At 39.7% G+C, this 26,602-nt stretch overlaps 3 long non-coding RNA genes across 4 annotated transcripts; 2 read left to right on the forward strand and 1 right to left on the reverse strand.

The window, feature by feature from the left end:
- The first annotated feature begins 1,987 nt into the window (after positions 1–1,987).
- On the forward strand, positions 1,988–11,176 carry LOC122224919. The gene is made up of 3 exons (XR_006205025.1): positions 1,988–2,188; positions 9,084–9,114; positions 10,961–11,176. It is a non-coding gene; the product is annotated as an uncharacterized LOC122224919 (long non-coding RNA).
- LOC122224923 lies at positions 6,295–9,180 on the reverse strand. Its single transcript, XR_006205028.1, has 3 exons — positions 9,007–9,180; positions 6,907–7,069; positions 6,295–6,415 (listed from the first exon to the last, which is right to left on the reverse strand). It is a non-coding gene; the product is annotated as an uncharacterized LOC122224923 (long non-coding RNA).
- Positions 11,177–14,809: 3,633 nt separating the features above from the next.
- Positions 14,810–24,264, forward strand: LOC122224918. Of its 2 annotated transcripts, XR_006205024.1 has the most exons (4): positions 14,810–15,179; positions 15,750–15,833; positions 22,661–22,743; positions 23,583–24,264. It is a non-coding gene; the product is annotated as an uncharacterized LOC122224918 (long non-coding RNA). The 2 variants fall into 2 exon arrangements; XR_006205023.1 differs by lacking the exon at positions 14,810–15,179 and having other exon boundaries at positions 15,682–15,833.
- The last annotated feature ends 2,338 nt before the right edge of the window (positions 24,265–26,602 follow it).

A 26,602-nucleotide genomic window follows, 5' to 3' on the forward strand; every position in this document is an offset into this window, starting at 1 on the left:
CACATTCTTGATTACCAGACTCCCTCACTGCTAGATGTGGGCATGCAAAGCAGTTCTGGACAATGAGGTGCCCCAAGAGGCACCAGCTGGAGTTCTGAGAAAGCTTCTTGGAGGGAGCAGATTCAGCTTGTATTCACCCTTTTGGTTTTGCCACTTAGACTTTGCCCTTCTTCCTTCTTTCTGCCTAACAACCGGTTGTGATGCACAACGCTGAACAGGCATGTTGCAAACATGAGGAAGAAAGCCTCAGAGAAGGAACTTGGGTTCTTGATGGCACCAAGAGGCCTTCATACTCATCCTGAAGTACCTGCTGCTACACTTCTTATTCCGTGAGAAACAAATCCCTCATTTGGGTGGATGGAAGTTAGATTTCTGCTACTTGCAGTTAAGCCAGTCCTAAATAATACAGACTTCAGAGGGTTGTGGTGAACATTAAATGAGCTTATTACATAGCCTAGCACATAGCAAATACACAGTGAATAGTTGGTGATGATCACTATCATGATAATGATCATTATTAGTCATTACCATGGACCTTAAAGACAGGAACAAGAACAGGTAGCAATGGCAGTCTTGCTGACCTTCAATAGCACTAGTACAAAAATGCCTGTGATCTCTCAAGCACACAAAACAGTCACCTGCAGATGCGTGGACAAGAGATGTCCCCATCAGCAGCTAATGAAGCCAGTTCTTCAAAGCGCTTGTCGGATCCCAGAAGCACAGAGAAATGAAATTCCACTTGGGAACGAGCTCTTTCTGTCTTGGAGGCCCCGCCTGGTTTCCTTTCTGGATAGGGAAACCCTCCATAGTGTGTAATGTGTCTCCTGGAATGGTGGGCTTATCTGAATGACAAGCAAAGCACAACACTTTCAAGGATATCATTATTTCACGGGAACACAGTATCTGCTAAGAAATCAAAGCCACGCCTAAAACCTGCTGACCATAGGGACACATGTTCAGATACAGCTCTGGGAAATGTAACTAGCTTTCCATCACCTAATTGAACTGCCTGCCAAGATCAGACATGGATGAGACCTACCTGGAGTCCTCCTGGAGTCCTCCAAGCCATAGACCCATCCCACCCCGACACAACACCACTCCAAGTCTGTAGATACAGAGTGTGAGCCGTTGAAAAAACAAAACCAAAAACAAAACAATTGTCTGTGGGTCTTTGAGTTAAGCAGAACTAGGGTTCAAATCTCAGTGGGTTACCTACAAGCCAGGTAACTTTGGGCAATTTTCCCTCTCTGAGCAGCACTTTTCACATGTGTAAAACAAGGAGAAGAATGTTCATTTCATAGGTTTACCAAGAATCGAAGGCAAAGCTGTGGGTCATAGTGCTTGGCACAGAGTTGTCACTAATTTCCTTTCTTTCCCTAACAGTAGGATGGCCCTGGCCGACTGACTTGCATTATCCATCCCCCAAGCTCAAGCAGTGGAACCAGCTCGGGTCAATGCCACCGAGTGCAGCATACTGCTTTCTGCCCTGTGCGTCATCATCCGTGTTTTCAGGCCACACTTGGGAAGCCAAAGCTTTCCCTGAAGCTGAGGTCATAAAGCAGAAAAAGACAAAGCTCTGCTTTCAGAGAGCAAGGCTGGCGGTGAGCAAAGCCATCTCTTAGTGGCCAACCTGCCCCCTGGGTATGGCAGTCCCCAGGAAACCCAGCAGGAAAGAGCTGGCCCACTTGGCCCTTCCACCCACCAGTCATACGTGACCCCTGGACAGAGCTAAGGAGTGGGGAGCTACTCCACCTAGTCTCTTCGTCCTCTGGACACAGCACTCTTGTGCCCCAGCTTCGGACAGGATGGAATATGACAGTCACAAGATTCACACTTCAAGCCATGAAGCATACTCTTCTTGCTACATCACCTGGCAGGTGTCCTTGGCAGCTGGTTCCAAAGCTACAGCAGTATACACAGGGTTTTGCTCACCTACGTGTCATGGGAACGGCTACTACTGTTTTCCCCGCTTTTCTTTTAACCACTGGCTTATCTGGGGACACATTTCAAACAGGATTTGTGGTTATCAAGACTGGCTAAATACCTGCACGTTCATTTCTCTGTAATTCCATAAGCTGGCAATACAAAACCATGCAGAAACTGGAGGTTCAGGGCCCATATATCATGGCTTAACACAAAATGGGGTTTGTCAAGGGTGTAAGAACAGATGAACTGGTCATAACAAACAGTAAGTATTAGTTGTATGCCAGGATCTGTGCTAAGTACTTTACTTTCTATTATTATTACAGAAATAATATTTAAAACATGGGAATACTGAGGCTTCTTAGTATATTCTAGATATTAATCCCTTGTAAATTTCTGATATTATAAATCTTTTCTCATTCTGTCATCTTTTTTGCTAACTTTGCTTATTGTGTCGGTCCTTTAACAGATATTCTTAATTTTTAAAATGTAGACAAATCTATTACATTTTCAACTTATGGTTTGCAGTTTGAGAATCTTTAACACCTCTAGTATCTTCTTCTGTTAGCTTTATAATTTTTAAAAAATTTTTAAATGTTTTTATTTATTTTTTAGAGAGAGAGAGAGAGAGAGAGAGACAGAACACCAGCACGGGAGGGGCAGAGAGAGAGGAAGACACAGAATCCGAAGCAGGCTCCAGGCTCTGAGCTGTCAGCACAGAGCCCAACACAGGGCTTGAACCCACAAACCGTGAGATCATGACCTGAGCCGAAGTCAGATGCTCAACTCACTGAGCCACCCACGTGCCCCAATTAGTAATTTTTATTTAATTTACATTCTAAATTATAAATAAATTTATAATTTTACTTTCACACTGTCTTTCTCCTTTGTACATGCTTGAGATAGGCACCAATCTACTTTGTCTGTATATAATGAGCTACTTGCCCACTACCAATTAGTGTTTCAGGCAATCTGTCCTTTCCCCACTGATTTATGGTACCTTGTTTATTCTATAACAGGTTCCCATTTAGAACTGTAGAGCTGGGTCCATTTCTGATTCTCTGTTCTTCTCCATAGATTTATTTGGCTGCTCCTACACCATTTCCACACTGATTTTACATGGGAGACTGAGTCCTCCTTTCTACTCTTCCTTTTCAAGACTGACTTAGGCATCATGAACTTTTATTCCTTTGTATAAGTTTAGAGTAAGTATGTTGAGGTCCTCAAAAAAAACTTGCCATAATTCTGACACTGAATTTATAGGTTAATTTTAAGGGAAACTAACATATTTATATATCAAGGACATTGCATATCTTTCCATTTATTCAGCTCTTCTTTTATTTTTTTAAAAATTATTTAATTAATCAATTAATTAATTTTTGAGAGAGAGAGAGAGTACAAGTGGGGGAGAGAGGCAGAGCGAGAGAGAGAGGATCTCAAGTAGGCTTCATGCTCAGCACAGAGCCTGACATGGGGCTCAAACCCACAACCTTGGGATCATGACCTGAGCCAAAATCAAGAGTCAGATGCTCAACCAACTGAGCCACTCAGGCACCCCTCACCTCTTCTTTTAAAATGTGTAATTAAGTTTTAAATTTTCTCATAGAAGTATTTGTTAGGCTATTTCCTGCATACTTTATAGTTTGAGAATTGTATTTTATGTTCTATTATATTTTCTAGATGGCTTTGCAAAATTTGATAAAGACTAATAATTTTTTTTTTAAACTGACCAGGTGTTCACCATCCTTGCTGATCTTTCATTTTACTTTGTTGATTAAATCTGTTTGTCCAATCTTTACATCTCCTTTTCCTTTTTCCTTCTCTTCCTGTTATGGCCAGAAATGGCAATATGTTAAACAATTTAATAGTTAACTGTTGTTAAACAGTAGCAGTGAAAGCAGAAAATGTCTCAGTTTTCTTTTAAAATCACATGGATGGTTCTTTACAGTTTTCAACAGCATCTATGACTGTTACACCTCAAGGTGGTAGGGAGAACAATTATTGGCCCATTTGACAGATAAGACTCAGTATTGTTGGGTTTTGGGGGATCACATGACTAGAAAGGAACAGAATTCATATTTAGGTCTCTGAAGCTTCAAGTTTTATACTACAGCAGACTAACTTACATCTAGTCAAAATGTATAAAATTGCATGATTTAATCCAGCAATACACAAAGCAAATTTTTATTGAGATCTTTTAGCATCCTGAAAAAGATGATCTAATATGATCCTATCATTTTTAAAGAGAACTATACCAGGTGATTATTAAAGGTTCTAAACTTCTTCAAAGTTTAAGACCCATATGTCCCTATCAGTTGGGGCTGTAATTCTATTAAGACTTTGAGTCTATACAATGGCAAACCAGTCACTTAAATTAATCAATCTTTTATATTGTTTACCAATTGTTTAACACTGGGCCTCATTCCAGAAAGGATTTTAAAGTGTTTTATGAGGTCTATCATATTTAAGCTGAAATGAAATTTCTAATAAAGGATTGGGAAAATATGGACTAAAAGGCAAAGCTGCTAAACTTGAGGAAAGAAATGCTCATCATTAACTAGAAATGTGTCTCCTAACTCTACTATAACACTTTATTATTTCATAACAATGGAGAGCATATGTACCCTTTATACTCATGTTAAACCATCATTAGTATAAAAAAAGAATTTGGGTCTTGTACAATGGCAAAACAGTCCACTAATTTGGTGACTTTAGGTAAACAAGTCAGCTCTGTGGGACAGAGGCGGAATGGGAGAGAAGTATTAATCAGGTGGATTTTACTAATATCGCAATGCACCTACCACTTTCACTTGGTTGGACTTACTTCAACACTGAAGAGCTGTCATAAAAACAATACGGCTGTTTCCATTTTCAGAAGGAAAAATCAAGAAAATCAGTTTCTTAGTTTTGCAAAAGTGACAGATCTCTGGACAGGACTCATGAATTAAGCCCAGGTCTACTCGGCTAGCTCTCTGTAATCAAGCCCCATGATTCGCCCTTGGAAATCAATGCCTCTTAAATGCATGGAATGACATCTCCATAGACACACAAGCAGATGCTTCCCACAACCCCTTTATAAAACTAACCATCAGGAAGTAATAAGGGACTGCATTTGTTCCTGACAATCAGGGTATTTCCCCCCCCATTCTTGCATTTCCACTTAGGGAATGTGTGAGAGAATGTCATATCTCATGCCAATACTTGGAATGTGCACATTTATGCTGCCTTTTGAAGGGGAGCCAGGCTGAAAGAGCAAGAAAACACACATAAGGATGAAAAGGGGCTCAAGGAAGAAGTATCAAAGTGTATCAGAAAAGGAAACCAGAAAACCTAGTCTCTCTTAAACGCTGCTTTGTAAAGGGAGTACTGAAATACAAAATGTAGCCAAGCAGAAGGCTTACATAACTGTGAACAAGATGAGGGGAAAGGACTTGTTCCAAATCCATCATATTTATTAGAACCATTGATTTCCCTTGAAATGGCACCTGTTTTACAGTGAAATTTACATATGAGCTAGCTAAAAAAAAATGTTTTTATGAGAAATAAGTATTATCAGAAAGAATAATAGATTCCATTTTAAATCCTTAGGATTATAAAACTGAGCTTTTAACAAATGAAGCGAAAATTTTGGCTCCAGGACAGGATCATCATAAAGGCAGTGATTTCTGTTTAGTCTCTTCTTATCAGCAAGAGGGAAAATAAAATAACATCAACTGAAACTAATACAATTTTCCATGGCAGAATATAGCACTACAGCTAGTAATGCAGTGGCAGTCTGTGCTGAATGAATTTTCTATTTTAAAAAAGCCTATGCTTCTTAAACACACGAACTGTATGAGTTTATATCTGGCCAACTCTTGTCCCCACACCTGTTCATTCAGGCATTAGACTTAAGCACTTTTAAAGCAAGTGAATGTATCTGTACAGCAACAGATAAAAATAAACTCAACTATTCTTGTAACATTATCAAAACGATCTGACCACATGGAAGATCATGTTTCATGGGATAAAGTGGTTAAATTAGATGTTTCCTCACGTTTTATGACTGGTTTGTCTTATTCACTGCGTATAAAATAGCTGACCTCCATTCCAGAAGCATGAGTAGCAACCAAATTTAATGCTATTTGCTCAGAGGCTCGAACACTGCTTTTATTGCCTCTGAGGCATAGCTTCTGAATGTGCTACTATCACACAGAGACCCAATATTTGGTACATAATAGAAGAGGAACATTTAATTCAGCCAACACTATATTAGCTCTGTGGGGTAACCATTTATACTTCAATGTTGGTCAACTCTTGGGAAATAAAGTTCAGGAAGAAGGTGGATAAGTCATTATCTTTTAGAGTAAGTTTATATACTTATGTGTATGTTTATATTCATATATGGAATCTCTGTAATAAGAAGTTCCCAAGCACAGCCAATGACAAGAGCAGACAGTAGTATCCTTCCCCAGCTCACTCATAATACGTTTGCCATATTGGCAATGGGTTCCTGAAAAATCCAGGTATGGTGGATTGAATCATTGGTCACAATTTTCTTCACATCCTTCCCATATTAAATTATTCATGCACATTCAGTATCATGTGACTCTGAAGAGCAGTCTACTGCGGGTAAAATATTTTCCTCATCCTATTTATTTTGGGCGTGGCCATACAGCTTGCTTTAGCCAGTGCAATGTTCCTGAACATGAAATGAGGTGTAAATTTGCTTATGTGTATGTGAAAAGAGCACGCTCCAGGAGGCCATTGGTCAAAAAAGGAGGAGCACCATGGGAGAGAGACCTGAAACCCGGAGCCCGGCCAAGCCCAGCAAAGTCATAGCCGATGCACAGACTCATATGAAAGAAATAAATGCTTATTGTTTCAAGCCAATTGTGGATGATTGTGCCAGACTGTTGTAGCAAAATGCCATCTCAGGACTTAGCACATACTGTTCTGCTACCAGGAATTATCATGATAATTACCTGACTACTTAGTACATACCGTTCCTGCACATACTGTTCCTGCTACTGTTCCAGTTACTCTTCCATGTCCACTCTTCGTCCAGTTAACTTGTACTCATGCTTCATATCTTGGTTTAAATGTCTTCTATATGGCACAGATGTTGCAGACCACATTAACTCCTCTCCTACATCTTGTATTTCTCCTTTTGTAAGATTCATTACATTTATAATTATTTGGTCCATGTCATCCAATTAGACTATAAACTTATTTGAGGGATGGGGCCACAGTTCATTGGTATATTCCCAGCACACAACACACAATGGCTATCAGGGTGGATTTAATAAATAATTTGTTACGTATTTTTTTTAAGGCATGTGATTTTGCTACTTATGGTTGGGTAAGAATCTTAACTTTGTGGATTTCAGCCACTGTAAAATGAACACAGTAATACTTATCTCTTAAGGTGGTTATGATTAAATAAATTAACCAATCAATTCAACATTCCAAGTATCTGACACATAGGTACATAGATAACCTGGTAACTTGGCACTTGATAACTTACAGGGTTTTTGTTGTTGTCATTGGTTTATAAATGTTTATTTATTTTTGAGAGGGAGGTAGGGGCAGAGAGAGACAGAGGATCTGAAGCCAGCTCTGTGCTGACAGCAGAGTCCAATGTGGGGCTTGAACTCATGAACCATGAGATAATGACCTGAGCTAAAGTCAGACGCTTAACTGACTGAGCCACCCAGGAACCCTGTAATTTACTGTTTTTAATATGATAGTAAAGATAAAGACATCTCCTCTTTGTGTTAAAAAAAGATGGGTTTTAAAGTGATGTTTTGGCAGAAAAGGAAAATATTACATTGTATCACTACCAGTGATTGTTTGATTTAGATATTTTAAAATATCATGCTTAATTACCATGATGCGAGTCTGTTTTAAAAACAATTTAAGGCAGAATTCAGCTGAGAAGAAACAGGTTTGCAATTGATACCTGGTTTATTTTAAAGAGTCATTAAGTGATTCCATCCTTTTAAAAAAGAATGAAATTCATCCTTTCTATTTTTGAAAAATGTTCATCTTTAATTCATTATTCAGAGGTGGCATTTATGTTTGTCAAAATATTGTTCTTCATTCCCATAGGTATCTTTTACATCAGTGGGACTTTATTTAATTTAAATCACTTTTTTCTTTTGCCAATAGCAACATATGTCCATCATAGAAAGTTAGAAAACACAGGTAAGAATAAAGAAGGAAAACTTATTTCTGTAATCCTACCACCCCAGAGATAGCCACCGTATATCATTCCAAATATTTTTATTCAAATACATTTTTTTTTAATTTTTTTAATGTTTATTTATTTTTGAGACAGAGAGAGACAGAGCGTGAACAGGGGAGGGCCAGAGAGAGGGAGACACAGAATCCGAAACAGGCTCCAGGCTCTGAGCTGTCAGCACAGAGCCCGATGCGGGGCTTGAACTCACGAACCGCGAGACCGCGACCTGAGCCAAAGTCGGCCGCTCAACCGACTGAGCCACCCAGGTGCCCCTATTCAAATACATTTAAAAAAATAATGATGAGGTTGTTTTTATATTAGTCATTTGGGTTTGATTTTTCATTTAATTACCATGACTATCCTTCTATGCCAATAAATATTCATCGACAATATCTTTTTATTAATGGCTTTCCATTGTACAGAAATACCATCATTTACTTGAGCAATCCCCAATTGTTGGAAATTTTGTATATTTCTTCCTTTCTTTCTTTCTTTCTTTCTTTCTTTCTTTCTTTCTTTCTTTCTTTCAACTATTACCATCAATGCTTGTGTGAATGAGTGAAGAGATACAATGTCACTCAAAGCCATTAGAAAATGGCAGCCATTGGGGTACCTGGATGGCTCAGTTGGTTAAGCATCTGAATGTTGGTTTCAGCTTAGGTCAAGATCTCACAGTTCATGAGTTGGAGCCCTGTGTCAGGCTCCATGCTGCCAGTGCAGAGCCTGTTTGGAATTCTTTCTCTCTCTCTCTCTCTTTCTCTCTCTCGCTCTCTTGCTCTCCCTCTTTGCCCCTCCCCTGGTTGTGTTCTCAAAATAAATAAATAAACTTAAAAAAAGAAAAGAAAATGGCAGCCACTTACTGGTATCTTGTAGTTCAGAGTACAATAGATCATTATCCTGACCATAGTCTGTTTCTTTCCTTACATTTCTTACAAAGAGTCCGGGACCATCAATGGAAGATGATAAAGGTGAGTAGGTAGGTAAGATTGGGATAACATATGAGTAAGGACTTCTACTTCTGGTCTCAATAATGAATGTACAAACCAGAACCTATAAATTAATACATTATCAAAAATACTGTAACAAAACATGGGCCCACATTTTGAAACAGGAATATTTCCCTTTCTGCAGCTACCACATCCATATTTGTTTTCACCAACATTTTTCCCCCAATCTGGTTGGTTGGTTTGACAAGTCCTGTGAGCTTCATTTTACAGATACAGGAGCTGAGGCACAGAAAGGCTGACTAAAGTGTCCAAGGTCCCACAGATTAGTGGCATAGCCAGGGTCTGAGCCCACGTGTCCTGGCCCACAGACAAGTGCTCTTTCAATGCTCTCTTAGTTCCCTGGGACTGTGAATACTGGGAATTACTAAGAATAGAGATGAGGACACAGTGTGGCAGGGAGATTAGTGGAAATACAATGCTTCTGAGAGACAGCACGGAGACATCTGTTAGCTACTTAGCATGGGTCTAACATCCTCAGTCAGAGGATAGTAAATATCTCTGTTCATCTCTCTAAGGTGACATGACCATTGTTGCTTAATTAGAAATTTGTCCCTTAAAGAGCTTCAATATTCACAAAGAAAACGTGCTGCTGAAAAAAGAAAATATTTTCTTTGCTTCTGTGCAAATGATGGAAGGGAGATTTGGCTCAGGTTAAGGAATTAGTGGAGATACGAAAATTATCTAATGATAAGACTATACTCCTGAGTCCTTTGAATGGAAGGATCATGAGTCTCCATTGTACTTAACACACAATTTACAATACAGTGAAAATCTCATACAGCGCAATCAGAATTGCTAATTAATGGGCTAATCAGAAATGTTAGGGAGAAAAAAAGGATACGTTTATGTTGTAATGTTATATTTTAACTTAAATAAATGTAAATGTATTCACCGATCTGGTGGAAGGTCTTGGTCCTTTCCCTTACTATGAGTTCACTGGAAAGGTTCCAAAGCTACATTTTTTTTTTTACCTATACCACACCCATAAGATCTTGTTTTTCATTTCCAATTTTTCTTTCCTTGTAGTGAGTGAGAACTTACAGACAGTTGTGAACAAAATACTGTAGATTTTATTATTTTTCCCAATCCTTCCTCATTAACTAATTGGTCATTACTGAGTCTTTTCAAAGCATTATTCCATTTATATTACATTTCATTTTAATAATTCTCTCTCCAGACTCGTGTTTCATTAGTTATTGTAATACTGAAGTAAACTGTGTAATTTGAATAATGAATAAAACTGGCACAAACATGTTCAGGAACAAACAATTCTGACTCTAAGAAGTCGAGAAGAGTCAGCTCTTGGGGGAAGAGATGGGCCAGCACCAGTGGACTTGGGTTTGGCCTATGGAGTTGTGTCTTTACCAAGGAAACAAGAGCATGGGTTTCTCCTATAGTCACTTAAGTGGAACTTGGCTAAAGGAACACCCACCATAGTTTTCACTAGTTAACTGTTAATATTAAGCAGTGTCTTTGTAAACAATGCCTATTATCAGTCCCCGGAAAAAATTTAAATTATATCTGTCACACTTATACTTAGAGTTTTAAAGTCCCATCCTCCTTACCCCAACAAATCCAGAGTCTGTCAATTTGCCTTATTCAAGCACTAAGTTTGGGTTCATATCATCCCTCTTCTAAGTCCTTAAAAGACCCAATTTCTCACCAGGGTTGCCTCTCAAAATGGGAAGGAAGGGCTGGATAAATACATAGAAACTCAACGTTTGTTTTCTTCTGGGCACTTACAAACATCAGAAGCTTTCCTATTTTTTCTTTTTCTTTTTTTTTTTTTGTTTCCCATGATTTGAAGGTACATTCTGTGAGAGATGGGACTTCATCTGTTTCATCCACCCTTGGATTCGTGGCACACCTAGCATAGCACCTGGCACAGAGGAGCGACACAATAAATGTGAAATGAATGACTGATTTCATCTGGCTGCCCTGAGTATACACAACATAAACGCCGTCCACACTGATTTGATCTCATTTAATTACTTTTTTTTTCCTTTTTAAGTTAAATTTCTCCACTGTTAAAAGTTTTCCAATTGCCAAAAATGCAGTCTACAGAAGGTTAGATTCCAATCTTATACACATCAGGTCAGAAAATTACTTTGCTCCAGAAAATAAAAAGCACAACCACTAGAGCCGTGAATTGGTTACACTCAAGGGTTGTACCAAGGGGTTTCATATGGCCATTCAGACCTAGCCTTAATAAACAATCTTGTATATCCACATATGACAGCAGCCAGTCACTCACAAGGTAACATTGTCCCAGCAAGCACACTTCCTGTCACTTCTCATCCCACCTACAATTCCAAGGCTGTCATCAGACCATCCATTATGGGCCATGACCAAACTGCCAAAAAATGAAGAAATAAAGAATCTGTGCTTTAAAACTTTGTTTTGTTAAGTAAATGTTTTGTTCAGGCACACTTAGATTTGTAACCGAAAAGAGGAAGGCATGATGAAAGAAATTTTTGTTATAATAGATTAATGAAAAAACCAATTATATTATAGATGAAATGAACAACTCATTTCAAGAGACAAAATGGGTAATAGAGAGCTTCCTCAGATGAAAGAAAAATGAAAGGAAGGAAGGAAAAGAGAAAGAAAGTAACAAAGAACTATGTTTGCTTTGTCAATTAAAAATAGAGTCAAGATTTCACACTGGCCCAACAGGGTGAACATGGCCCCCACTGGGTCAACATGGATCCCACAGGGTGAATATGGATCCCACAGGGTGAACATGGACCCCCACAGGGTGAGCATGGCTCCCACAGGGTGAACATGACCCCACAGTGTCAACATGGCCTCTCACAGGGTGAACATGTCCCTCCACAGGGTGAACACGGCTCCCATAAGGTGAACATGGACCTCACAGGGTCAACATGGACCCCACAGGGTGAGAATAGCCCCCACAGGGTGAGCATGGCCCCACAGAGTGAACATGGACCCCAAAGGGTGAACATAAACCCCACAGGGTGAGCATGGACCCCACAGGGTGAACATGACTGTCATCTCCCTTTAAGCACAACCTTTCACACAGCCTCCCAAACAACAACAATAGAGTTTGTCTCAGATCTTCCCTCATCTGCACATTCAGCCATTAAAACCATCAAGAACTACCTTTAAAATGTCCTGCAAATTTAGCCCTTCTCCATCCCATTGATATTGGCTCAGGCTTTGGTGTCCATAGCTATGGGCAGTTACAACAGCTCCAAATGGTATGCCTAAGAGTGGTCTCTGTGCTAATCCATCTCCATGCTGCCACCAGACGTCCCTCTCACCCAAGATTCTTGGCATCCACTTCTACTTCCAGATGGTTCAACTCATCTCTGAAGTCTCATCTCTTGTCTTCTTACAACCACACTTTTATGCTTCATGCACAATCAGGAAATAGTGGGCTGTAAGAGTCTGAAGCTCAGTGAAGTTCTACAAATGTATAGATTTATAAATATAGTACTTACTTATTCTTAGTAGTTCTATAGTGAATACTGTGGTGCACCATCCAGTTTCTCCCTACTCCCTGCCCTTTCAAGACCATGATGTCCATTCCTCCACTTGTTCGCAGCTGAACTCCTGTCCAAAGGAGTTGCCTCACACAACCTTATGTTCCCTCCTGGTCAGCAGCGCACGTGACTGAAGCAGGACACAAAAGCCCAGACCCCTTGCCTTGATGGGGAAATAACTCTGAAGGGTTATCTCAGGTCCGAAGCTTCCCGTGGAATAGGCTGAGCCTTCTGTTGTGACTATATGATAGTTCAACTACTTTCTCTGCCCAAACCCGCATCCCTCACTTCCAGGGAGCATTTCCCAATGAACTTCTTACATGGAAATTTCAGTCTCAGAGTCTGTTTCCAGGAAACACATGAAAAGAGAGTTTACCTCTTTAAACTTAAATATATATATATATATATATATATATATATATATATATATATATATATATATATTGTTTCATAATTAGTGACTTTAATTTTAATTAATGTTCATTATTGACTATTAAGCATCTTCAAGGTTTTGTTTTTATTCAGAATGTTTAAAAGAAAAGAAAGGACATCTATATCTTTAAAAAAAAAAAACTATTAATTATCCAAAATCTATAAAGAGCTTATCAAACTCAACATCCAAAAAACAATCCACTTAAGAAATGGCAAAAGACATGAATAAACATTTTTCCAAAGAAGACATCCAGATGTCCAAAGGACACATGAAAAGATGCTCAACATCACTCATCATCAGGGAAATACAAATCAAAACCACAAGGAGATACCACCTTAGACCTGTCAGAATGGCTAACATTAACAACTCAGGCAACAACAGATGTTGGCCAGGATATGAAAAAAGAGGAACCCTCTTGCACTGCTGGTGGGAATGCAAACTGGTGCAGCCACTCTGGAAAACAGTACAGAGCTTCCACAAATAACAGGAATACCCTATGACCCAGCAATTGCACTACTAGGTATTTATCCAAGGGATACAGGTGTGCTGTTTCGAAGGGACACATGCACCCCAATGTTTATGGCAGCACTATCCACAACAGCCAAAGTATGGAAAGAGCTCAAATGTCCATTGACTGAAGAATGGATAAAGAAGATGTGATATATATATAGATAGATAGATAGATAGATACACACACACATACACACACAATATGCATATATATGTGTATATATATATATATATATATATATATATATATACACACACACACACACACAATGGAATATTACTCAGCAAATCTTACCATTTGCAATGATGCGGATGGAGCTAGAGTGTTTACTATGCTAAGTGAAATAAGTCAATCAGAAAAAGACAAATATCATATGATTTCACTCATATGTGGAGTTTTAAAAAACAAAACAGATGAACATAGGGAAAGGGACAGAAAAATAAGATAAAAACAGAGAGGGAGACAAACCATAAGAGACTCTTAAATACGGAGAACAAACTGAGGGTTGCTGGTGGGGTGCTGGGTGGGGGGATGGGCTAAATGGGCAATGGGTATTAAGGAAGGCACTTGTTGGGATGAGCACTGGGTGGTTGTAAGTAAGTGATGAATCACTAAATTCTATTATTCCTGAAACCATTATTACACTATATGTTAACTAACTTGGATTTAAATTAAAAAAAATAATAATAAAAGATTAAAAAATTGTTTAAAAATTTAAAAAAAAACTATTAATTAAAAAAATGGGGGTGCCTGGGTGGCTCAGTCATTTAAGCATCTGACTCTTGATTTCTGGTCAGATCATGATCTTACATGTTGTGAGTTTGAGCCCTGTGTTGAGGCACTGTGCTGATAGCTGGTTGGGATTCTCTCTCTCCCTCTCTCTTTGCCCCTCCCTCTTTCTTTCTCTCAAAAATAAATAAATAAACATTTTTTAAAAACCTATTGATCCTCATCCATCTCCACTATCAGATATTGCTTAAAATGTTGGAGGCAGAACTCTCAAACTTGACTTTCTCATTTCCCAGCTTTGTAACATTAGTAGGTTACATATCCCCTCTGTATCTCAGTTTCTTCATCTGTAAATTGGGGATAATAATTAACAAATTGTTACTCAATGGATTGTCATGGAAATTAAATGAGCTATCATATCTGAAGTATTAAGAATGGTGCCTAGCCAAAATTGAGTGTTTAAATTCGTTGGGATAATATTAACTGCTATAATAAATAAAGCTAAAATTGTCCACTGATTCAAACACAACAGATATTTATTCCTCGTTTATGTAACATTCCAAAGCGTTCTTTGTCAACTGGGGCAACTTTTCTCTACATGGCTTTACCAGGTTCTACATTAAAGGATTCCCATTTATCTCCAATACATGGCTTCTCCATCCCTATTAGCCAGAAAAAGGAAAGAACAGAGAGGAGTGTACATGGGAAATTTCTATGGGTCACACTTGGAATTAGAGCTCATTATTTCTGCTCACATTCTACTGTGTAGAACATAATCACATGGCCACACCTAACTGCAAAGGAGCCTGGGAAATGGATTTTAGTGACTGCATAAAACTTTGCTAAAGTAATCATCATTATCATTGCTCTCATTTATTACCAACTTTCTAGCTTGGGCTCTCATCTTCATGCACCTGGAAAGTCATAATAGCTTCCTCACTAGTCTTCCTGCCACCAGACTGTCCCCCCTCCCTATACCCTTTCTCCACACCAAACCCAGAGTTATTATTATCTAAAATCCAAACCTGATCATCTCACTCACCATTCCCCAACTGCCCGCTTATGTCCTTCTGTGACTTCTCACTGCCTCAGAATCCAGTCAGAGTCCTTGCACCAGGATCCAGCCAATACATATCCCTTTGGTCTCACCTCCAGGACCTTTTTTTTTTATTTTTTATTTATTTTTTTTTAATTTTTTTTAATGTTTATTTATTTTTGAGACAGAGTACGAACAGGGGAGGGTCAGAGAGAGAGGGAGACACAGAATCTGAAACAGGCTCCAGGCTCTGAGCTGTCAGCACAGAGCCCGACGCGGGGCTCGAACTCACAGACTGTGAGATCATGACCTGAGCCGAAGTCGGACGCTCAACCGACTGAGCCACCCAGGCGCCCCCTCCAGGACCTTTTTATCTTACAGCTGGCATCTGTGACTGGACACTGTGGATACTCTAGTGGATAAGGTAGACAGGACCCTGCCTTATGGACTTTACATTTTAGTGAGGTAAGCAAAACCAGTAAACAAATAAATATACAATATTAAGTAGTAAAGACTATAGTGAAGAAAAATAAAGGGTAAGGACATTAAGGACATTAAGAGTGATGAGCTAAATAAATAGATAAATAAATAACATATTAAATTTTACTGGCAGGTGACAGCTATTTCACAGAGAGATATGTTGTGGACTTGATCTTCACTATAGTTACCTTTGTGACTGCATATTACAAAAGAGTTCTTATCGCTGACCTATATTTGTGTTTCTTTGAACTTCTTTTATGACAGTTATTCAGGGAAACAATATAGATTGCCTAATGTGCTATTTGTGTGGGATATTGACAGAATAACACAATTTATTATCGCCCACTGGGGAGTTAGAGTACAAAGGGCTCATGTTTCCCCCTACAATCTTCTTTGCAGAAAAAATCAACATAAAAATATTTAATAAAATCAGGTTTTACTCAAGTATATAAAACTTTCATTTTTTTTAATTGCCTAGACAATGTTATTGTCACTTTGGGTAATTTTTAAAATGTTACATTCGTGATGTTCCTGCCACCTTACTGGATTTAGATTTTCAAATTCAGGAGATGTGAAGTTAAAGATTTTCCTGTAGATGCTGTTCATTTAATCAAGGTAAACAGACTTAGATCTTTAATGGTCAAATATGAGCATGTGCTATGATGTGACATACATATAAAGCTATGAATTCCTCTCAGAATCCTCTATTTAAAAATTGGAACTTTTTTTAAATGTTTATTTATTTATTTATTTATTTTTTTATTTTTTAATATATGAAATTTACTGTCAAATTGGTTTCCATACAACACCCAGTGCTCATCCCAAAAGGTGCCCTCCTCAATACCCATCACCCACCCTGCCCTCCCTCCCACCCCCCATCAACCCTCAGTTTGTTCTCAGTTTTTAACAGTCTCTAATGCTTTGGCTCTCTCCCACTCTAACCTCTTTTTTTTTTTTTTTTTTTTTTCCTTCCCCTCCCCCATGGGTTTCTGTTATGTTTCTCAGGATCCACATAAGAGTGAAACCATATGGTATCTGTCTTTCTCTGTATGGCTTATTTCACTTAGCATCACACTCTCCAGTTCCATCCATGTTGCTACAAAAGGCCATATTTCATTTTTTCTCATTGCCACGTAGTATTCCATTGTGTATATAAACCACAATTTCTTTATCCATTCATCAGTTGATGGACATTTAGGCTCTTTCCATAATTTGGCTATTGTTGAGAGTGCCACTATAAACATTGGGGTACAGGTGCCCATATGCATCAGTACTCCTGTATCCCTTGGATAAATTCCTAGCAGTGCTATTGCTGGGTCATAGGGTAGGTCTATTTTTAATTTTCTGAGGAACCTCCACACTGCTTTCCAGAGCGGCTGCACCAATTTGCATTCCCACCAACAGTGCAAGAGGGTTCCTGTTTCTCCACATCCTCTCCAGCATCTATAGTCTCCTGATTTCTTCATTTTGGCCACTCTGACTGGCGTGAGGTGGTATCTGAGTGTGGTTTTGATTTGTATTTCCCTGATAAGGAGCGACGTTGAACATCTTTTCATGTGCCTGTTGGCCATCCGGATGTCTTCTTTAGAGAAGTGTCTATTCATGTTTTCTGCCCATTTCTTCACTGGGTTATTTGTTTTTCGGGTGTGGAGTTTGATGAGCTCTTTATAGATTTTGGATACTAGCCCTTTGTCCGATGTGTCATTTGCAAATATCTTTTCCCATTCCGTTGGTTGCCTTTTAGTTTTGTTGGTTGTTTCCTTTGCTGTGCAGAAGCTTTTTATCTTCATAAGGTCCCAGTAATTCACTTTTGCTTTTAATTCCCTTGCCTTTGGGGATGTGCCGAGTAAGCGATTGCTACGGCTGAGGTCAGAGAGGTCTTTTCCTGCTTTCTCCTCTAAGGTTTTGATGGTTTCCTGTCTCACATTCAGGTCCTTTATCCATTTTGAGTTTATTTTTGTGAATGGTGTGAGAAAGTGGTCTAGTTTCAACCTTCTGCATGTTGCTGTCCAGTTCTCCCAGCACCATTTGTTAAAGAGACTGTCTTTTTTCCATTGGATGTTCTTTCCTGCTTTGTCAAAGATGAGTTGGCCATACGTTTGTGGGTCTAGTTCTGGGGTTTCTATTCTATTCCATTGGTCTATGTGTCTGTTTTTATGCCAATACCATGCTGTCTTGATGATGACAGCTTTGTAGTAGAGGCTAAAGTCTGGGATTGTGATGCCTCCTGCTTTGGTCTTCTTTTTCAAAATTACTTTGGCTATTCGGGGCCTTTTGTGGTTCCATATGAATTTTAGGATTGCTTGTTCTAGTTTCGAGAAGAATGCTGGTGCAATTTTGATTGGGATTGCATTGAATGTGTAGATAGCTTTGGGTAGTATTGACATTTTGACAATATTTATTCTTCCAATCCATGAGCAGGGAATGTCTTTCCATTTCTTTATATCTTCTTCAATTACCTGCATAAGCTTTCTATAGTTTTCAGCATACAGATCTTTTACATCTTTGGTTAGATTTATTCCTAGGTATTTTATGCTTCTTGGTGCAATTGTGAATGGGATCAGTTTCTTCATTTGTCTTTCTGTTGCTTCATTGTTAGTGTATAAGAATGCAACTGATTTCTGCACATTGATTTTGTATCCTGCAACTTTGCTGAATTCATGTATCAGTTCTAGCAGACTTTTGGTGGAGTCTGTCGGATTTTCCATGTATAATATCATGTCATCTGCAAAAAGCGAAAGCTTGACTTCATCTTTGCCAATTTTGATGCCTTTGATTTCCTTTTGTTGTGTGATTGCTGATGCTAGAACTTCCAGCACTATATTAAACAGCAGCGGTGACAGTGGGCATCCCTGTCGTGTTCCTGATCTCAGGGAAAAAGCTCTCAGTTTTTCCCCGTTGAGGATGATGTTAGCTGTGGGCTTTTCATAAATGGCCTTTATGATCTTTAAGTATGTTCCTTCTATCCCGACTTTCTCAAGGGTTTTTATTAAGAAAGGGTGCTGGATTTTGTCAAAGGCCTTTTCTGCATCGATTGACAGGATCATATGGTTCTTCTCTTTTTTTTTGTTAATGTGATGTATCACGTTGATCGATTTGCGAATGTTGAACCAGCCCTGCATCCCAGGAATGAATCCCACTTGATCATGGTGAATAATTCTTTTTATATGCTGTTGAATTCGATTTGCTAGTATCTTATTAAGAATTTTTGCATCCATATTCATCAGGGATATTGGCCTGTAGTTCTCTTTTTTTACTGGGTCTCTGTCTGGTTTAGGAATCAAAGTAATACTGGCTTCATAGAATGAGTCTGGAAGTTTTCCTTCCCTTTCTATTTCTTGGAATAGCTTGAGAAGGATAGGTATTATCTCTGCTTTAAATGTCTGGTAGAACTCCCCTGGGAAGCCATCTGGTCCTGGACTCTTATTTGTTGGGAGATTTTTGATAACCGATTCAATTTCTTCGCTGGTTATGGGTCTGTTCAAGCTTTCTATTTCCTCCTGATTGAGTTTTGGAAGAGTGTGGGTGTTTAGAAATTTGTCCATTTCTTCCAGGTTGTCCAATTTGCTGGCATATAATTTTTCATAGTATTCCCTGATAATTGTTTGTATCTCTGAGGGATTGGTTGTAATCATTCCATTTTCATTCATGATTTTATCTATTTGGGTCATCTCCCTTTTCTTTTTGAGAAGCCTGGCTAGAGGTTTGTCAATTTTGTTTATTTTTTCAAAAAACCAACTCTTGGTTTCGTTGATCTGCTCTACAGTTTTTTTAGATTCTATATTGTTTATTTCTGCTCTGATCTTTATTATTTCTCTTCTTCTGCTGGGTTTAGGCTGCCTTTGCTGTTCTGCTTCTATTTCCTTTAGGTGTGCTGTTAGATTTTGTATTTGGGATTTTTCTTGTTTCTTGAGATAGGCCTGGATTGCAATGTATTTTCCTCTCAGGACTGCCTTCGCTGCGTCCCAAAGCGTTTGGATTGTTGTATTTTCATTTTCGTTTGTTTCCATATATGTTTTAATTTCTTCTCTAATTGCCTGGTTGACCCACTCATTCGTTAGTAGGGTGTTCTTTAACCTCCATGCTTTTGGAGGTTTTCCAGACTTTTTCCTGTGGTTGATTTCAAGCTTCATAGCATTGTGGTCTGAAAGTATGCATAGTATAATTTCAATTCTTGTAAACTTATGAAGGGCTGTTTTGTGACCCAGTATATGATCTATCTTGGAGAATGTTCCATGTGCACTCGAGAAGAAAGTATATTCTGTTGCTTTGGGATGCAGAGTTCTAAATATATCTGTCAAGTCCATCTGATCCAATGTATCATTCAGGGCCCTTGTTTCTTTATTGACTGTGTGTCTAGATGATCTATCCATTTCTGTAAGTGGAGTGTTAAAGTCCCCTGCAATGACCACATTCTTATCAATAAGGTTGCTTATGTTTATGAGTAATTGTTTTATATATCTGGGGGCTCGGGTATTTGGCGCATAGACATTTATAATAGTTAGCTCTTCCTGGTGGATAGACCCTGTGATTATTATATAATGCCCTTCTTCATCTCTTGTTACAGCCTTTAATTTAAAGTCTAGTTTGTCTGATATAAGTATGGCTACTCCAGCTTTCTTTTGGCTTCCAGGAGCATGATAAATAGTTCTCCATCCCCTCACTCTCAATCTAAAGGTGTCCTCAGATCTAAAATGAGTCTCTTGTAGACAGCAAATAGATGGGTCTTGTTTTTTTATCCATTCTGATACCCTATGTCTTTTGGTTGGCGCATTTAATCCATTTACATTCAGTGTTATTATAGAAAGATATGGGTTTAGAGTCATTGTGATGTCTGTATGTTTTATGCTTGTAGTGATGTCTCTGGTACTTTGTCTCACAGGATCCCCCTTAGGATCTCTTGTAGGGCTGGTTTCGTGGTGACAAATTCCTTCAGTTTTTGTTTGTTTGGGAAGACCTTTATCTCTCCTTCTATTCTAAATGACAGACTTGCTGGATAAAGGATTCTCGGCTGCATATTTTTTCTGTTTAGCACACTGTAGATATCGTGCCAAGCCTTTCTGGCCTGCCAAGTTTCAAAGGAGAGATCAGTCACGAGTCTTATAGGTCTCCCTTTATATGTGAGGGCACGTTTATCCCTTGCTGCTTTCAGAATTTTCTCTTTATCCTTGTATTTTGCCAGTTTCACTATGATATGTCGTGCAGAAGATCGATTCAAGTTACGTCTGAAGGGAGTTCTCTGTGCCTCTTGGATTTCAATGCCTTTTTCCTTCCCCAGTTCAGGGAAGTTCTCAGCTATAATTTGTTCAAGTACCCCTTCAGCACCCTTCCCTCTCTCTTCCTCCTCTGGGATACCAATTATGCGTATATTATTTTTTTTTAGTGTATCACTTAGTTCTCTAATTTTCCCCTCATACTCCTGGATTTTTTTATCTCTCTTTCTTTCAGCTTCCTCTTTCTCCATAACTTTATCTTCTAGTTCACCTATTCTCTCCTCTGCCTCTTCAAGCCGAGCCATCGTGGATTCCATTTTGTTTTGCAATTCGTTTAAAGCGTTTTTCAACTCCTCGTGACTGTTCCTTAGTCCCTCGATCTTTGTGGCAAGAGATTCTCTGCTGTCCTGTATACTGTTTTCAAGCCCAGCGATTAATTTTATGACTATTATTCTAAATTCACTTTCTGTTATATTATTTAAATCCTTTTTGATCAGTTCATTAGCTGTTGTTATTTCCTGGAGATTCTTCTGAGGGGAATTCTTCCGTTTGGTCATTTTGGAGAGTCCCTGGCGTGGTGAGGACCTGCAGTGCACTTCCCCTGTGCTGTGGTGTATAACTGGAGTTAGTGGGCGGGGCCGCAGTCCGACCCGATGTCTGCCCCCAGCCCACTGCTGGGGCCACAGTCAGACTGGTGTGTGCCTTCTCTTCCCCTCTCCTAGGGGCGGGATTCACTGTGGGGTGGCGTGTCCCGTTTGGGCTACTTGCACACTGCCAGGCTTGTGTTGCTGGGGATCTGGCGTATTAGCTGGGGTGGGTAGGCAAGGTGCACGGGGGCTGGAGGGGCAGGCTTAGCTCGCTTCTCCTTAGGTGATCCACTTCAGGAGGAGCCCCTCTTCCGTGGGCCTCTAGTCTGCGCTTGACTCCGGAGACTCCCTTCTGCTAATCCTCTGGCGGTTTTCTGGGTTCTTTAGGCAGGTGTAGGTGGAATCTAAGTGATCGGCAGGACGCGCTGTGAGCCCCGCGTCCTCCTACGCCGCCATCTTCCCGAGATCACCCAAGTGTTTATTTATTTTTGAGAGAGAAAGAGAGCACAAGGGTGTAGGGAAGGTGGCGGGGGGGGGGGGGGGGGTTGCGGAACAGAAGATCCAAAACGAGCTCTGTGCTGATAGCAGAGAGCCTGATGTGGGGCTCAAACTCACAAGCTGTGAGATCATGACCTGAGCCAAAGAAGCTTAACCACCTGAGCCACACAGGCACTCTAAAATCTGGAACTTTTAATTTATGATAGCAAAAGAGAGTTGCAAACAATTTAATTGTCAAATAGTTGGAGAATCTTTAAATAACAATTGGAGTACTATACTGTCATCAAAACTCAAGCTTTTGTAAAATACTTAAGAGCAAGGAAAAATAGGTGGGCTATATAACCAGGTGAAGAGAATGTAAGAGTGTAAAGAATGTAATTGTAGGAATCTGGTTTAGAAAACTGAAAATAACCTAAAAGAAGTCAACAGACTGGCAGTCCAGAACGGGTATGGTTAGCATTACAAAATTATCAGAGACCCAGAGCCTTCAACATTGCTACTCTCCTTTCCTTAGCAGATGACTTCCAAACCATGGCTCAAGGTGGTTGCTTGAACTCCATCTTGTATACCTACATCCCAGTCATCAAAAGGAAACAGGTAAAAAAGGGGCATGCTTCTCATGGCAGACAGAATAATGGCCCGCTAAAGATGCCATGTCCCAACCCCTGAAACTGATAAATATGTTACCTTACACAGAAAAAGGGACTTGGAAGATATGACTAAGTTAAAGATCTTGATGGGGAGTTTATCCTAGATTATCAAGTGGCCCCGATGTAATCACAAGGATCCTTATGAAGGGCAGCAGAAGGGTGAGAGTAAGAGATGTGACAATGGAGGCAGAGGTCAGAGTGATGCGAGAAAGGGGCCCAGAGCCAAGAAATGAATGCAGCCTTTAGAAGCTGGAAAAGGGAAAGAAAGTCTATCCTACAGCCTCCAGAAGGGACACAGCCCTGTCAACTCATTTTAGACTTCTGACCTCCAGAACTATAAGACAAGAAATTTGTGTTGTGCTAATCTCCTAATTTTGCAGCAATTTCTTACAGCAGCAGTAGGAAACTAATACATCCTCCCTTAACTTCCCAAGGAAGAAGGTAAAAATAGATAATCGGACACAGTTAACATATTCTGCCACATTTCCTTTAAAAAATATATATTCCAAAGGAAATAGGTTATGTTTTTCTAGAAGTCTTGGGTTTCAAAATGGAACCCCAAACTCAATTCTAAATTACATAAGGTTAAGCAAGGGGAGGAGAGGTTATTTACAATATATTTGAATCTCACCCCATTAAGGAAGAAGTATAGGATAAATTGTATATCCATAGGGCTTGTAACCAAGGACTTGTCCAACGTCAGCCCACCCCCTTCTCTCTCTCTCTCTCTCTCTCTCTCTCTCTCATTCTCTTTCTCTCACTTCCCTCTGCTTTTCTCTGTTTCAGTTCATTCTCATCTACTGAAAATGGACCTTGCTCATATGTTGAGAACCAAGGGAGTGGGCATCCAACTTAAAGACCTTCATCTCATCATTGATTCATTTGCCACGTGTTTGTTGAGTCCCTACCATGTGCTAGGCCAGTGAACAAGACAGACAAGTCCTGGCCTCATTCTGGTAGTGGATATGGATAATAAACAAATACATAAATCAAGATCCTTAGAAACTAGGATCTTGTTTTTCATTGTTTATTAGGTATGATGATGGAAATGTGCAGACAGATGAAATACAGAGTAACTGGGAGACCTCAATTTATACTGGGTGGTCAGGGAAGGTTTCTCTGAAAAGCTGACATCTAAGACCCCATAGATAAATAAAGCAGACATGAGCATGACCCAGGGGGCCTCAAAGACCCCACGATAGCTTCTTGAAGTAACAGAAGGGAGACCAGCATCCCCGGTGCCAAGTGAGCATATGGGGATGGTAAAAGATGAGGCTAGGTGCTACATCCAACAGAACTTCATGGATACATCTTGGTTTTTCTAGAAGAGTCCTCATTATACCTGAGTCCCCACCATAAATATTAAGAGCCACAGGTTGGAAGCTAAATTTTTCAGTCACCTTGCATATGCAGCTACGGGAGTCAGGATTTTTTTCCTGAGAGAAACAACAGAAAGGCATTGACAAGTTTTGAGCAGGGCAATACCAAGATCTGATTTATATTTAATATCACTGGAAACCAGAGAATGAGTTAATAAATACAGCAAGTTAAATATGTCTACATTTGGAGTACTGATGTTTTTAAATAGAAATCAATATCGAGGTAAAATAAAAAGAGGTATAATTTATGACGCAGCATAAGGCATAGGTATACCCTCACCAACCTCATGAACACATAGGCCTTAAAACCACCACTCTGCTTGTGATTCTTCCTCCTTCTCTTAAACTCAGAAGCACTTTCTGAGGCAGAACGTAGCTCCAGCTTTCTGGGTTTCATAGCAACTTGGCAGTGCAATGCTTCTAGGCTGAAATCCCGACTTCCATGGATTCATGCTGTTTCAGCCACAAATATTTACCTTACCTGGCTCCTGGGGCTAATTAAAGGGGCAGGGCTCCATTCCACTTGGCTTTCCCCTAAATTGCTTTCAGAGTCAGAAGCAGCTGCCGGATGAGAATGACAGCTCTATAATTCATCTCTACATCCACACAGTGACTCGCTCACAAGCGTCCTTTTCAAATTAGGAAATACCCTGCCCTTGCCACTTTCCTACTGGATTTGAAACTGCATCTCCTTAAAATGATTTCTCCTAGCTTGCAGCTGCCTCTAGAGCTACTAAGAGCCTATTGTACCATTTAGAACACTGTTTCGTTGCAAATATTTATTCTTATTGTAAAACTTATACATGTTTACTGTAAAAGATTCGAGAAGGTGAGAATTGAAAAGTGAATTTTTCCCTCTCTGCTCCCTCAGCCCCTGTCACAGACCCAATGAATGAATGCCTTTCTCCTGGTAACCTCTGTTAATCAGTTTTGGCCATTTTCTATGCATATACATGAAAACAGAGAAACCTTTATTGGCATTTAAATAGGTTGTCCCACAGGCTTTAAAGCGATTTCATGATAACAAGTCAGTCCAGATTTGGTAAACCATGAAATGGTATCACGGTTTGTTGGCAGAAACTGAAGACTCCGCTCTTCTCACAAAGCAGAATAGCGGAGTTAATCCTGGTTACACTTCAGAACAGAACCAGTTAATCCTGGTTACAATTCAAACCATCAGGGCCAGGAAGAAACCAGACAGGAAGTAACTTTGCAACTCTGAAGACAGACTCAGAGCTCTAGTGGGGGAGGACCATAGATGGAGAAGCTGGAAATCGAGTCTGAGCAGGGGCTCAGAGGTCAGGGTCTTGTCCAGAGGGGTGGAGAAGCACCGTGGAGTCTACTGTGGTCACTGGGGTAATGGAAGGTAGCAGAATCGGAGAAGCCAGGAAGGAAAGATGGGTTTTCCTTAGTGGGAAAGTGGAGATACTGCTGGGAAAACAGAACACATCCACAGAGCGAGAGGACAGAGGAGGGCATCCCTCTGGGGGTTAGGAGGCTGAGAATCATCATGAGAGAGAGAGATGGAATCTCCCTCTGAGGGACTTTGGATAAGTTCTAATAATATTACATGTTGCCTTTCAAGTACTTCTCTTTGGTATTGTTTATGGTGGTAAAGTACATATAACACCACTTTAACCATTTTTTAATGTACAGTTCAGTGGCTTTAAGTACCTTCACACTGTCATGCAGCCACCAGCACATCTCCAGATCTCTTTTCATCTTGCAAAAACTGAATCTCTGTCCCCCTGAAACATGGACTCCCCGTTCCCCACTCCTCCCACTCCTGGCAACCACCATTCTACTTTCTGACTACTCTAGGGGCCTCCTATGGGTTGAATCATACAATATTTGGCCTTTGCTGACTGGCTTACTTCACTTAGCATAATGTCTTCAAGGTTCATCCATGTTGTAGAATGTGTCAGAATTCCTTCCTTTTTAAAACCGAATAATATTCCACTGTATGTATCTATCATTCTCTTTATTTACTCATCCATTTATTCATGGATACTTGGGGTCACTTTTCCACCACCTGGATATTGTGAATAATGATGTTATGAATATGCGTATGCTTTCAAGTATTTTTCTGAATGAAATAGTTCAGGTCACGGAAGACGAACAGGGTTTTTTGTTTGTTCTGTTTTTGTGTGTTTTCCTTTAAGGAGAGAAGGGCATTCCCAGGTGAGGGAAAAGCATAGATGAAATTGTGGAATGGAGAGGCATAGCTTGACCAATGAAGGGCAGGAGGCTCCATGGGGCAGCAGCATGGAAGGGGATAGAGTGAAAGGTGAGGTAAGAAACATGGTCAGGGCAGGTGAAAGTACAGAAAATAATAGAATATTTTCACCACCCAGTTGTGTCATATGTTAATATCCTGCCATATTTTCTCAATTTTTAAAAGAAATATAGTATTTTGGATACAACTGA

Source organism: Panthera leo, chromosome B4 (genome assembly GCF_018350215.1).
Source record: "Panthera leo isolate Ple1 chromosome B4, P.leo_Ple1_pat1.1, whole genome shotgun sequence".
Lineage (NCBI taxonomy): Eukaryota > Metazoa > Chordata > Mammalia > Carnivora > Felidae > Panthera > Panthera leo.